We start from the raw sequence: 11,488 nt of genomic DNA, 5'->3' as shown, positions 1-11,488 counted from the left end.
GTGAAGGAGCCACAGGGCAGGCTGGTTTCTGAAATCCCAGTTGGCTGCTCAGCCAAAAACTGTTGTCAATTTGAGAGTGGCTGTGAAAGGGTTAGTGCTAGGCTCTGTCTCTCCTAAATGCTGCCTGAGACACAAGGAAGAAACCATCCTGTCTCTCATTTGTTCTATTTCAATGAAGCAAAATTCAGCTTCCCATTTAAGACATGCACCCCAATTGTAGAAGGCTGATCTATGAGGGAAACAAAGGAGGTGGCATGTAAGTAAATACAGGATTCAGAGTTTGGGTATTTTTTATGTAACTTCAATTCATGTATAAATACTAAAGGTAGTTACAAAATGCTTCTGGTAATCACCCTAATTAACTTCAGCCTCCAAAACAGCAATGCCTTACAAAAGTCTTTTATGAGGGCAAGCAGTCCCACTGATTTTCTGAATTTTATCATTGTAGCAAAGTTAAGCTGTTCAAAAGTATGAAAATTAGGTGAAAAGTATGAACACCTTGCTGGGGTCATTTGACCCCAGTACTCTTTCCTGCCCATGGCAGGGGGTCAGACTTGATGATCTGCTCAGGTCCCTTTCCACCCCACCTACTATGAAAGTATGACATGCTCTGGACTTGCATTTTTTTTTTTTTTTTTACCCATCACCAGATCCAGACATTTAATACAAACCCAAACAAGATGTACTAACTAATGCAAAAATGCAGCCACAATCTTCTTGAGAGAAGTGCTGTCTGAAATGATAACATTTCTCTATCTCTTCTCACAGATCAACAGAGAACCCAGGGCTCCACTAATGTTCTGGAAAAGGTAAAGCACACGTCCAACCAAAAGGAATAGGGATGGGCTAAGGAAACAGGGTTGTACTATTTTTTGCCAAAAACATTTTAAAGTGAAAATCCCTTTTCTGTGATCTTTTGTTGATTCTAGTCCATTCTTTTCATTAGACATCAATTTGTTTTCAAAACGTACTTTTTAAATACGTTTTGCCTAAATTAAGTAGAATAACTAATGTCATGTTGGCATATTACAGTTTCTTTTATGCCACCCAGACTTTAAAAAAATCCTGTCAACAACAAAACTGTTGTCAATTTTTTCTTTCTGCATTTTGGGGAATACAGCGGACAAATTTTTACTTGTTGTTGGACTTTATCTACATAACCCCTTCATGCGCTATTTTTCTAAATAATTCCATTTGGAAAAGTTAAACAAGAATGTAACTCCCTCTGACTCCTTTAAGAATCTCTGTTTTCCTAATAATGCTTCATTTTTCCTTTATTACTTATGTTAGGGTGACAATATTTAGATCGTGAGAGCACTGGATTTGCAGCTGAAATAAGGCTTTAATTTGTGGCCCAGCAAAAGTTGCTGATCACAAGGCAGAATAGTGTGTTAAAAGTAACATTGTGACATGCTTAGGCAAGTAGTTTTCTAACCATATAATAGTGTTGTAAGATACAGAATCAATATATAAGATAAATAATCATTATATAAAAGAAACAGGATGTAAAACACTGGCTACTGTTAGAAGAAACAATAGATTTTGCTTATGCATGCTTATGCTAAACCAGCCATTTGCTTGTGCTAAGTAACCATCTTAACTGTGTCAACCATTTTCTGAGAAAAAGAATCAGCAAGTGGGTCTGTGTAAGTCTGCGTGATGTAAATGAGGTGAAGCTTTAGGAATGTGGAAGGTAGTACAATGTGGGACTGGAAAACAGACTGGAATGTGGAAAACAACACGTAATTGGTAATAGAACCCAAGATAAACGTATGCGAATAGGTGAATGGGGATTGGTGAACAGAAGCAAAGCTTGAAATAGGAGGAGAGATAGGTGGAACAAAGGAGGGGCAAAGGTGGAGTAAATGGTAATGAGCACAAACCAAGATGTATAAATGTGGAAAAAAAATAATGTTCACTGCAGGTCCTTGGTTTGTTAAGGTTTTTGAGACCTTTACCTGAAGCTGTCTCCATTCTGAATAAAGCTGTTGCGAGCACTGTGTGCTGGTGTTTGCTCCCTGCTAGCTGTGGCTAATGAGTAACAGGATCCATGAGCAATTGGATCGTCTCCCAAGTCATTGGGTGCCACATGAAGTTGGGGGGTCTAACATCTTATTGTTATTTTCATAGATTCATAGATGTTAGGGTCGGAAGGGACCTCAATAGATCATCGAGTCCAACCTCCTGCAGTGGCAGGAAAGAGTGCTGGGTTCAGATGACCCCAGCCAGATGCCTATCTAACCTCCTCTTGAAGACCCCCAGGGTAGGGGAGAGCACCATCACCATCTCCCTCGGGAGCCCAGTCCAGATTTTGGCCACTCAAACTGTGAAGAAGTTCTTCCTAATGACCAGTCCAGGTCTTCTCTCTGATAGCTTATGGCCATTATTTCCTGTGACCCACTTTTCTCTTAGGCAGTGTCCGCATAGAAGAATTACTAAACTTGAAAGATTTGTAATAAATCTTTCAATTAAGTTTGCTCTGCCCTGCTCTGCTGTTGTGGTTATCATGCCACTTACTGTCATTATGTTTGAGCATCTTATTACTTGATCGCTGGCCCTCAAAAATACACACATCAATGGGACCACAACAACTTTCTACAAATTACCACATACACATTCTCAAGATGCACATAAATTTTTAGGGGCCCTGTGGGCCAGATAGAATGGCCTGGCAGGCCACATCCAGCCCCAGGCCACATTTTGCCCACCCCAACCTAAGGCTTTTCCTGTTCTACGCCAGTAGCCACCTTGCTGAGCCACGCACCCTCAGCCTCATACTGTTCCTCCCAGTACCACCTCTTGTGGCCAGAGGGTCAGCTTCAAAAGGAATGCCAGATGGCTGCCTGGTTTGTCTTCCTCGTGGTGTGATGATTTGAGTGCTTCACTGCAGGGTCAGAAAGTTCTAGGTTCAAACCCACCTCAATGAGGTGGGGAGGAAAAGAGGGCTATTTTCCAGAACCACCTGTTTTCCAGCTGGATGCTTCAGCCACTGAGTTAAAAGGGGAAAACATGGACTCCCTGCTTTTCTGCTTCTGAGCATCAGGTCTGTAGTCATGTGTAGGCATGGATAAGTGTGCTACACATTCACAGGGGGCACTTGAATGGGCCCTAGAAGCTAATGGGCATTACCAGTCTGTGAGACTAGGTAGTCATGTAGGCATGCATGACTAAGTGGTCAGGAATACAATTCCTCTGGGTAAGTAAGTACCAAAAAAGTGACATAGAAAACCAAAAACATGTCCATTTAGTTTACAAGGAAAGAAATAGAATGCCACTTTAAGTTATCTTCTAGATTTAGATTTCACAGTTTTTAATGTCTTTTGAAGGGATGTGCACTTTACAATACCTACAAAGATGCATACAACCTCCTCTCCAGACTGGGTTTTGAATTCAGTTTATTGGATTCTGTTTTTACAAATTTTTATAACACCACAAAGAGAGAGAGAAAAAAGAAGGTATCTTTACAGCCAGCTCTTCAGAGGCATTTATTTTCTACCCCTAATGAACAAGCTAAAACTCTCAGCCAGGTTGATTGATATAATTTGCAGGGGTGGGGGAAGGAAAACTGTAACTGATCATTTATTGTAGAATAATATGTATTATTATGCAACTCACAGTAAATTTTACCAATTCTTTTGAATTGGCATCTAAGAGTAGACAATATTCTTTGACATACAAAGGTTGAAGTTTTATGGAGAACATTAATGATGAGATAAATAATAATTGTGGTAAAAGATGCTTTTTGAGGTTATTATATGATACATGGAAAAAATAGGTTATCCTAATGGAATAACTAGGCACTAAGATTAACTATTGGCTCTCCACATGGTCTTAGCCCAAAGGAGGTCACTGAGTTGGAGAAGGACACATTTGTTAAATATTCATTAGTACCAGACAGAATTCAGATAGCTCAGAATTGCAGACAGCTGCTGATCAAGTTGGTTTTTACAGTGCATGCCCACCATTTCTAATATCTGAATGTAATACATCATCCTAAGTGCCTGCCAAACAGCCAAATTTTTAAAGATATGACGACCTGTAATTTATAAAGGGGAATTGTCCCTGGAGTTTATGTATCTTAATTATGATTAAACCAAAAAAAGTCAAATAAAAAGCAATGATAATTCACAAATAAATCGTGAGTGACTGGAACACAGGGGCAGGAGAAATTTGGTTTGCAGATGACAAGAGGTCAGATAAGAAAGGAAGTTCACCTTGTGTGCTTCTTTTCTGTGTAGGGAAGAGATCCCTTGCACTATTAGAGTTGATAGGATTTAGGTGAGATGCCCATATTCATACCCATTGTCAACATCCTCTACGCAGTATCACGTCTAGCATATCAACATTAGATAAAGGGATTTCTAAGTAAAAGGTTAAAAGAAATAATATTTCTCTGATTCCCACATAAGCTAAGTTGTTTTAACTAACCTAACAAATGTGAGAACAAAGTAAGTAACTTCTAGTTGGAAACATTTGCTCAATGTGATATTTATCATCTAAACCAGGCGAATACATCAATGCTAATCTATCAAGAACCAGACACAAGTAAAGGAAAACCATGATGATGGTGATGATGTTCATAGTTCAAGTAATGTTGCTGTAACCTTTTGATGTAGGGCATTTCTCCTATGTAGAAACAGACAAAGAGCGAGTCTGTGCAAACATGTCAGAAGAATGAGGTGTTTCAACAGATAGAGGGTACATGGCGGGATGGATTGACCATCATTCTTCATATGATTAGGTAAGGGGTATGCATTCAGATAAAGGTTGTACAAGCAGATAGATATGGGGTGGGCAAGCAGAAAGATACACACCTCAGGGGGATCCTCTGGTCTTAGAAAACAGTCCCAGCTTTATTGCTACTTCTGATTTGACCACTGGATGAGAATCAAAGTGCAAAGAGAGAGAGAAAGCCAGCCACAAAAGAGCATCAGGCAATCATGGCAGTTACAGCTGCTTTGAGTTATCCCTTCCTTCTTAGTCCACCCATTGCAATCCTATGTAGCTTTCCTAGTCTTAGTCCTTAGAGTTATGGGCTAGCTTGGATAGTGGAGTGAAAGCTTTGATTCCTGTGACATCTAAAGTGGTCATAGGTGAATGTTTTCAGCTCATAAAATGCTAAATCTTCTCTGCAGCACCTCCACTTTGACATACTTTTGAGTTTTAAACGCTAAGATCAATACAACACTGGGGCCTATAGCTCTTTCAGAGACCTGAGAAACAAGCTTCCTTCACCAGAAGCAGTGATTAAAATCAGTCAGGTGTTGGAGTACAGATGAGGCCAATTAGGATTTTTGAAACAGCCTAAAGGACTTAGAAAACAGGTTTACACTCACTTGCCATGGAGCTGGGCAACTAATAGTTCTAGGTTCCTCTGAAAACCACAGCCAACATCTGGAAAGCCTTTTAGAAAGGGAAGCAGTTTGGAACATTAAGCATCATTCTCCTAACCAAATCTTTCCTGCATTGTCAGGAAGATCACACAGCAGCTTCCTTTGCATTTATGAATCAGCAGTGCATCGCACAATTTATGCTTAAAGACTCATTACTTCACATCACCAGCCTTGTCTGTAACTTCAGAACCAGATGCCTCTAACTGTTAAGAATATATCCTTAGTCAGCCACATCTCAGAAGCGTTCAAGTGGTTTGTAAGAGACAAGGAAAGCGGGTCAAGTTTCAAAGAAGAAAGCCTTAGACATCTTTCCCTATTATTTCCTCTTACTTCTTACCCTCCCAGTAATACTGATGCTGAAAATCCTCCCAAGGTGCACTAGGTAATATCAGTAAACCTGCTGATTTTAAAATGTGGGGCATTTATGTAAGGATCCTGCACTACACCCTGAGTCAACTCTGTAAAGCCTACTCAGGCTTTACTAGCCCTGCAGCCTTTATAAAGTGCAGTTGACCCAGTTACAGCTAATCAAGGTCAGCTGACCCTCTCTGACTGCTTATGGAGCTCTTTTTAAGGAACCCCTCCAGCACCTGAGTCTTCCTACACATCACACTAGTCTTTAGTTTTTGAGCGGCTTCTAGCCTAGCAACATCTATGGCTGTCCTTAATACAAAAAAAATAAAATAAATAAATCTATGGTTGTCCTAGTTCCTGATCCTGCCTTTGACTTGTTCCTATATTTCAGCTTTGAATTCTGCCTGCAGACCTGTTTCCTGACTCCTGACCCTGGTTTGGCTTTTGGAGTTCACCTGTGAATTCTCTTTCTGACATGATGACTAGACTTCTAATTCCTGAATCCTTTCCCTGGCTTGGCATTTGGCTCCTGACTTGTAGTTTCTTATTCTTACCCCTGCAATCCCTGGTCCACACCTATTTACCTACTAGGCTAGCTGTCCTAGTGGACCATGACAATTCAGTCTCAGGAAGAGTCATTTAAAAGTTGGTGGTATGCCTTCAGCTATGGGTCTTTTTACCATTATTATTTAACTAACTTTAAGCACACGCAGAAACAACACACCTTGGAAAAGTCCTCAGGCTGGGAATTGACACCTGCAGGGTGTTTTGGGGCATTTAACTGGCCTTCAAGGAGAGTGGAGGAGCAAACTTTTGTTTTATGGGTCTGATGAAGAGTTGGAACAAGAGCCTTGAGCAGGAGAGAGGCATTCTGGTATCCATGCTGAGTTCATGGGGAGTAGTATAGTCCATCCCCTAGAAATGGGGGCATTTTCTATCAGGACTCCTGGCTTCCCCTGTGACCTATGGCTGAGCGTTGGTTTCTAAGGGTTAGGGCAGGTTCAAGATTGTGAGTCAGGATGTCTGTTCAGTTCCCAGTTAAAAAAGCATAACCAGTGCCTAGTTGTTAAATCAGAAGTGATGAGGACTGCAAGTCAGGACTCCTTGTCTTATGTATAAGTAGAGGAGTGCCCTATACAGCAGGCCTCCTAAACCTCATGCAGACTTTAGAAGTGCCCATGCTGTTATAGAGAAAGTTGAGATTTTCCTGAGCTACCTATGAGAGTTGTAAGCCTGTGTACCATGACAGATAATGAGAGCTTACTGTCTACAACCCTTAAACAGGTTGGTAAGTTTTAGCCTAAGCAGGAAATAAGGAGTCTGGCTAACACGGTGTATATACACATTGTACAAAGGTTCTGTTACAGCATTGACCAAAAGAGGCCACACTGGGGCATGTCTACACATTCGTTAATGCACGATGATTACAGAGCGTTTAATTTAGGACTTGTATAATCAAGCACTAAATAAATGTTCAGTAACCAGAGTTCCTGTGCACTAGTGCCGGTGAACCCCCTTTTAGTGACACTAGTGCGTAGTAGCCTAATGATACTGTGCAGTAGTGTATTAGTACTGTCCATACTGTGATGTTCTACTGCGCAATATTGGGCTGCTTCACAGTTAGTCTCATGTAACGGTACCCACTGAGACCACAATTGGGCATATCTAATAGCTTACAAAGAGGTGCTGAGAAAGTGATATTGTTAGCCCATATAGGGGCCTCACATGACCAGTGGGTAGAGAAAATGATTAGATCAGCCAGAACACCAAACAAGACTTGGAGTGACCTAGTAAAAAGGTTCCTTAATTTGGTGGGAAGGTTACACTGTCTGGTGAGAACTGGGAAGTGGATGGTGTCACCAAAAGGTATTAGTAATTGTTGAGAACTAGGATGTGCATGCTGTAAACATGAAGTAGTTTTGAGTGGTGGATTAAACTCTGTGATGCATTGTACTGGCCAGGGGCAAGGTAGGGAGGGAGCACAAGTATGTTATGTATATATCTTGCCTGCAAGGAATCCAGTTATCACTGCACAATGGCTGGCTATGGATGTTAGTGACTATGCTTATAAAATGCTATGCCTATATGCAATAAAATCAGCCAAGCTTTTGTCACTAAGAATCAAGCCTCTCTCTAATAATGAGGTTGTCAATGGAGAGAGGCTGCACGCAGCAGCAGTCAGTACCACAGATGGCATCCGGGCACACTGGGCATACAGACCACCCAAATGAGGGAGCCTGATGTGACTGGTAACACCTAACCCCTACAGGCAGGTGACCACCCTAACAACACTGACAGTTTGATTATGACTCTCAGTGACAGTGTACCAGAAAGCAGTGGTCATTCTGAAAAATGCATTTTATTTGGCAGCAAAAGATCTCAGTGAAGTGGTTCCATGCTGATATTTTGGTCACAGCAAAAGGCTTCTTGTGTTTAGCTAAACGTTTCTAGTGGCAAGGGTGATTACAGCACTTTTTGAGGAAGGCGATTCAAAGCCTATCTATGCAAGGGGGCCCAAGGATCCAGCTCTCCTACCGTTAGAGAGACCATCTAAACACAAAAATTTCCTGGATTAAATGGTGAGAGGCCCCTCCTCTTCCTTTTTTCACCCCACCACCTGGCCCCTTCATTTCCCTTTTCATCCCTAAGATCTGCTGAGAGCAACTTGCTGCAGGTACCATCAATCTGCCAATTTAGTCTGGTGATCAAGTGTGGAAGGTCATTCTTAGCAGTCTTTCATCATCTATGGAATGTTCTCAGTCTTGTTGCCCATCAAAGCCTGAGCTTCTTGGATTCTGAGACCAGGACTTCTGGTCGGTCCCTGTATCAACTGACTGAGCCTCGGTCCCCCACCAACCTACTCCACCCAGTGAACTACATTCTGGATCTATGTCTGGAGAGGGACTTTGTTCCGTAAGGGATGTGCACTCTTCTTTAAGACTGCACCTGATGTCACATTCAGTGAAGCAAGGTAGCCCTTCTTAAACAAGATGCCATTTATCAGCTAACTGCAGTATTACAGGCAGATTGTCAAAAACCCCGGTTATTTCATTGTCTTCTGTTTTTCTCCCCCATTTCCCTGTGCCCCCCATGCCTTATGCCCATAGAAGGTTTGGGTTTTTTTTTTCCAAGTCAGTCTCTTGTACTGAGGCTTCTTTGATGTCTCTATTGGGTGCCAAAGATGCAAAGAAGTTTCCACATGGGAAATGTGGAACAGGGGACACAATGGTAGGAGTCTACTACAGACCCCCAAGCAAGAGCAAGAGCTCGACCAGGAAGGGTGTGGAGAAGCTTGAGAGAGTCCAGAGGAGAGCCACGCACATGATCAGAGGACAGGAGAATAGGCCATATGAAGAGACGCTGAGAGCGATGGGACTCTTCAGCCTGGAAAACCTCAGGCTCGGGGGTGACCTGGTGGCAGCCTATAAGTACATCAGGGGTGTGCATCAGGATCTGGGGGACTGTCTGTTCACCAGAGGGCCCTAAAGGATGACAAGGACCAGTGGTCATAAATTACTTCAAGGCTGTTATAGGCTTGACAATAGGAACAACTTCTTTACTGTCCAAGCCACCAAAGCCTGGACTAGGGTCCCTCCAGAGGTGGTGAAAGCACCTACTCTGGACTCCTTTAACAAGTCTTTGGATGCTTAACTTTCTGGAATCCTTTGACCCTAGCTGACCCCTTGTCCTTGGGCATGGGGCTGGACTCAATGATCTCCCAAGGTCCCTTCCAGCCCTAATGTCTATGAAATCTATGAAATCCATTGTGCCTCTGCTGGGGTTTCAGTCCATTTTGTATCAGGAATGTCTTCATCTGGAAAATAATCCATCATATTCTTTTAGAAACCGATGGTAATGTTTCAGACATGTTGCAACCACCATGAGCAGGAAATATGTAAGTGCAAGGATTATTTTATTTTTGGATGGGTGGATTAATTGCATTTCAGAAGATGAATAATTTTTATTTGAAAGCTTGTCTAAATTTATGCCAACCACTAATCCAATAACAGATGACTCCCCCCCCTCCCCCGCAAAAAAATCCTTGTTCTAGGAATTGAGACACTTAGGGTAGAGCCCCACCTTCACTCCCAAATCAAATCGAGGGCAATGTTAACCCATTCTTTCCCAGGGTACAAGAGTGTAGAAGAACATCATGGAAAACAAAACATACAATAATATCAAAAAGATTGCAAAAAAACCACACACATTTTGTTCTACAATATTGCAGCACAATACCATATTCTGTCTATGGAAGAAATCAAACTTTGCGTTGTGGTTGAATCAGAACTGACAGAGCCAGCTTTTCTTTATTTAAGGCTATATTGTGATCACAGGGAGAATTCCATACAGCAAGGGGAATTACCCACTTGTCTGTTTCAAAGGATTTCTCAGACTCTCTAAGGTTACAAGCGTATTTATACTTAAGACAGAGAAAGAGATTAAAAATACACCTTGGAGAAACAAAACAATAGTAAATTACACAGAAACTTAGAATGTTTACTTAGACAAACTATCTATGCATAGGGCTAGATATCAAGATAACCCAAGGAATGCAGGAATGCGGATTCCTTACCTGAGAACATTTGAATTAAGCAGTATCAGCACGTCTGGTCTTTGTCTATTTTTCTAGTCAAGTAAGCCAATTACTTCTACATTCCCTAATTTTTTTTTCCTACAAGTTAGATATTTATAGCCATTAGCCTTTCAACTTCTAGTTTTTCTTTCTCTTTACTTTCTGCTATTTCAACATACAAATTATATACCTCATTTCTGGTTGATGGTCTATTCTTCATTGTCTTAGCAGCATGGCTTAAGCAACATTGTATTATTATAAACACTAGGTATACTCCAATAAAAACAACAAACAATATCAACAAACTATGAATGACAGTAGAGCCTAAGGAACTAAAAATAGAGCTAAACCAAGAATTCAAATTCCAGTTATCTGACTCATGCTATTTAGCTGCTTCTTTTCAAATATGTTTACTTAAATCCTGGATTTCTTTTGAATTATCGGGAATATATAAGTACAGCATTTTTTTACCTATTAAAGCATAGACTTCTTCTTTGCTGGCTAGTATATAATCTAATGCAAGTTGGTTTTGCAATGTCATTTGCCTTATTTCCTTCATTTCTGTATTTATTTTATCAAAACTATCAGCAGTAGCATTAGCAATCTTTTCCAGAGATGCTGCAACTTTCTTTATTTCGGACATAGCTAAGCCTGCGCCATAGCTGGGGAACATTATACCCCAAAACCTTTGATTTTCTGTAATTCCATGAACATTGCAAATTCTCCCTTTAGGTAAATGAGATCTCATAGTAAAAGCCGGATATGCTGCGGAGACATAGCACGTTCCTCTCCAACCAGAGGGAAGATTTTTATAGGCCTTATCTCCACATACAAAATAGTGACCAGCTAATGCAGTATATCCACCTGTATTACAGCATGGGGACATCATCCATTGTGAATAATAGCCTGAAAATTGACCTGCACGGGAGTAGTTAGATATCCAGGAATTATTAGAAAACCAAGCACCACTTATTTTAAATTCTACCTCACACTTACTGACTCCTACTGCAACACGAGATCCATTACAGGTCCAACAGAACTTTCCAGGGGTGGCATAAGCTAATCGTACATATTCAGACCGGTTGCAACTTACATTCTGCCAGGTTTTGTTCCCATGGAAATTTGAATAGTAAGGGGCTAACATCTGAGTTGCATTCAAGGGTACCGG

The sequence above is a fragment of the Crocodylus siamensis genome, chromosome 6 (genome assembly GCF_052110815.1).
Source record: "Crocodylus siamensis isolate JL-2025a chromosome 6, ASM5211081v1, whole genome shotgun sequence".
Lineage (NCBI taxonomy): Eukaryota > Metazoa > Chordata > Crocodylia > Crocodylidae > Crocodylus > Crocodylus siamensis.
This window is presented reverse-complemented; position numbering follows the sequence as displayed.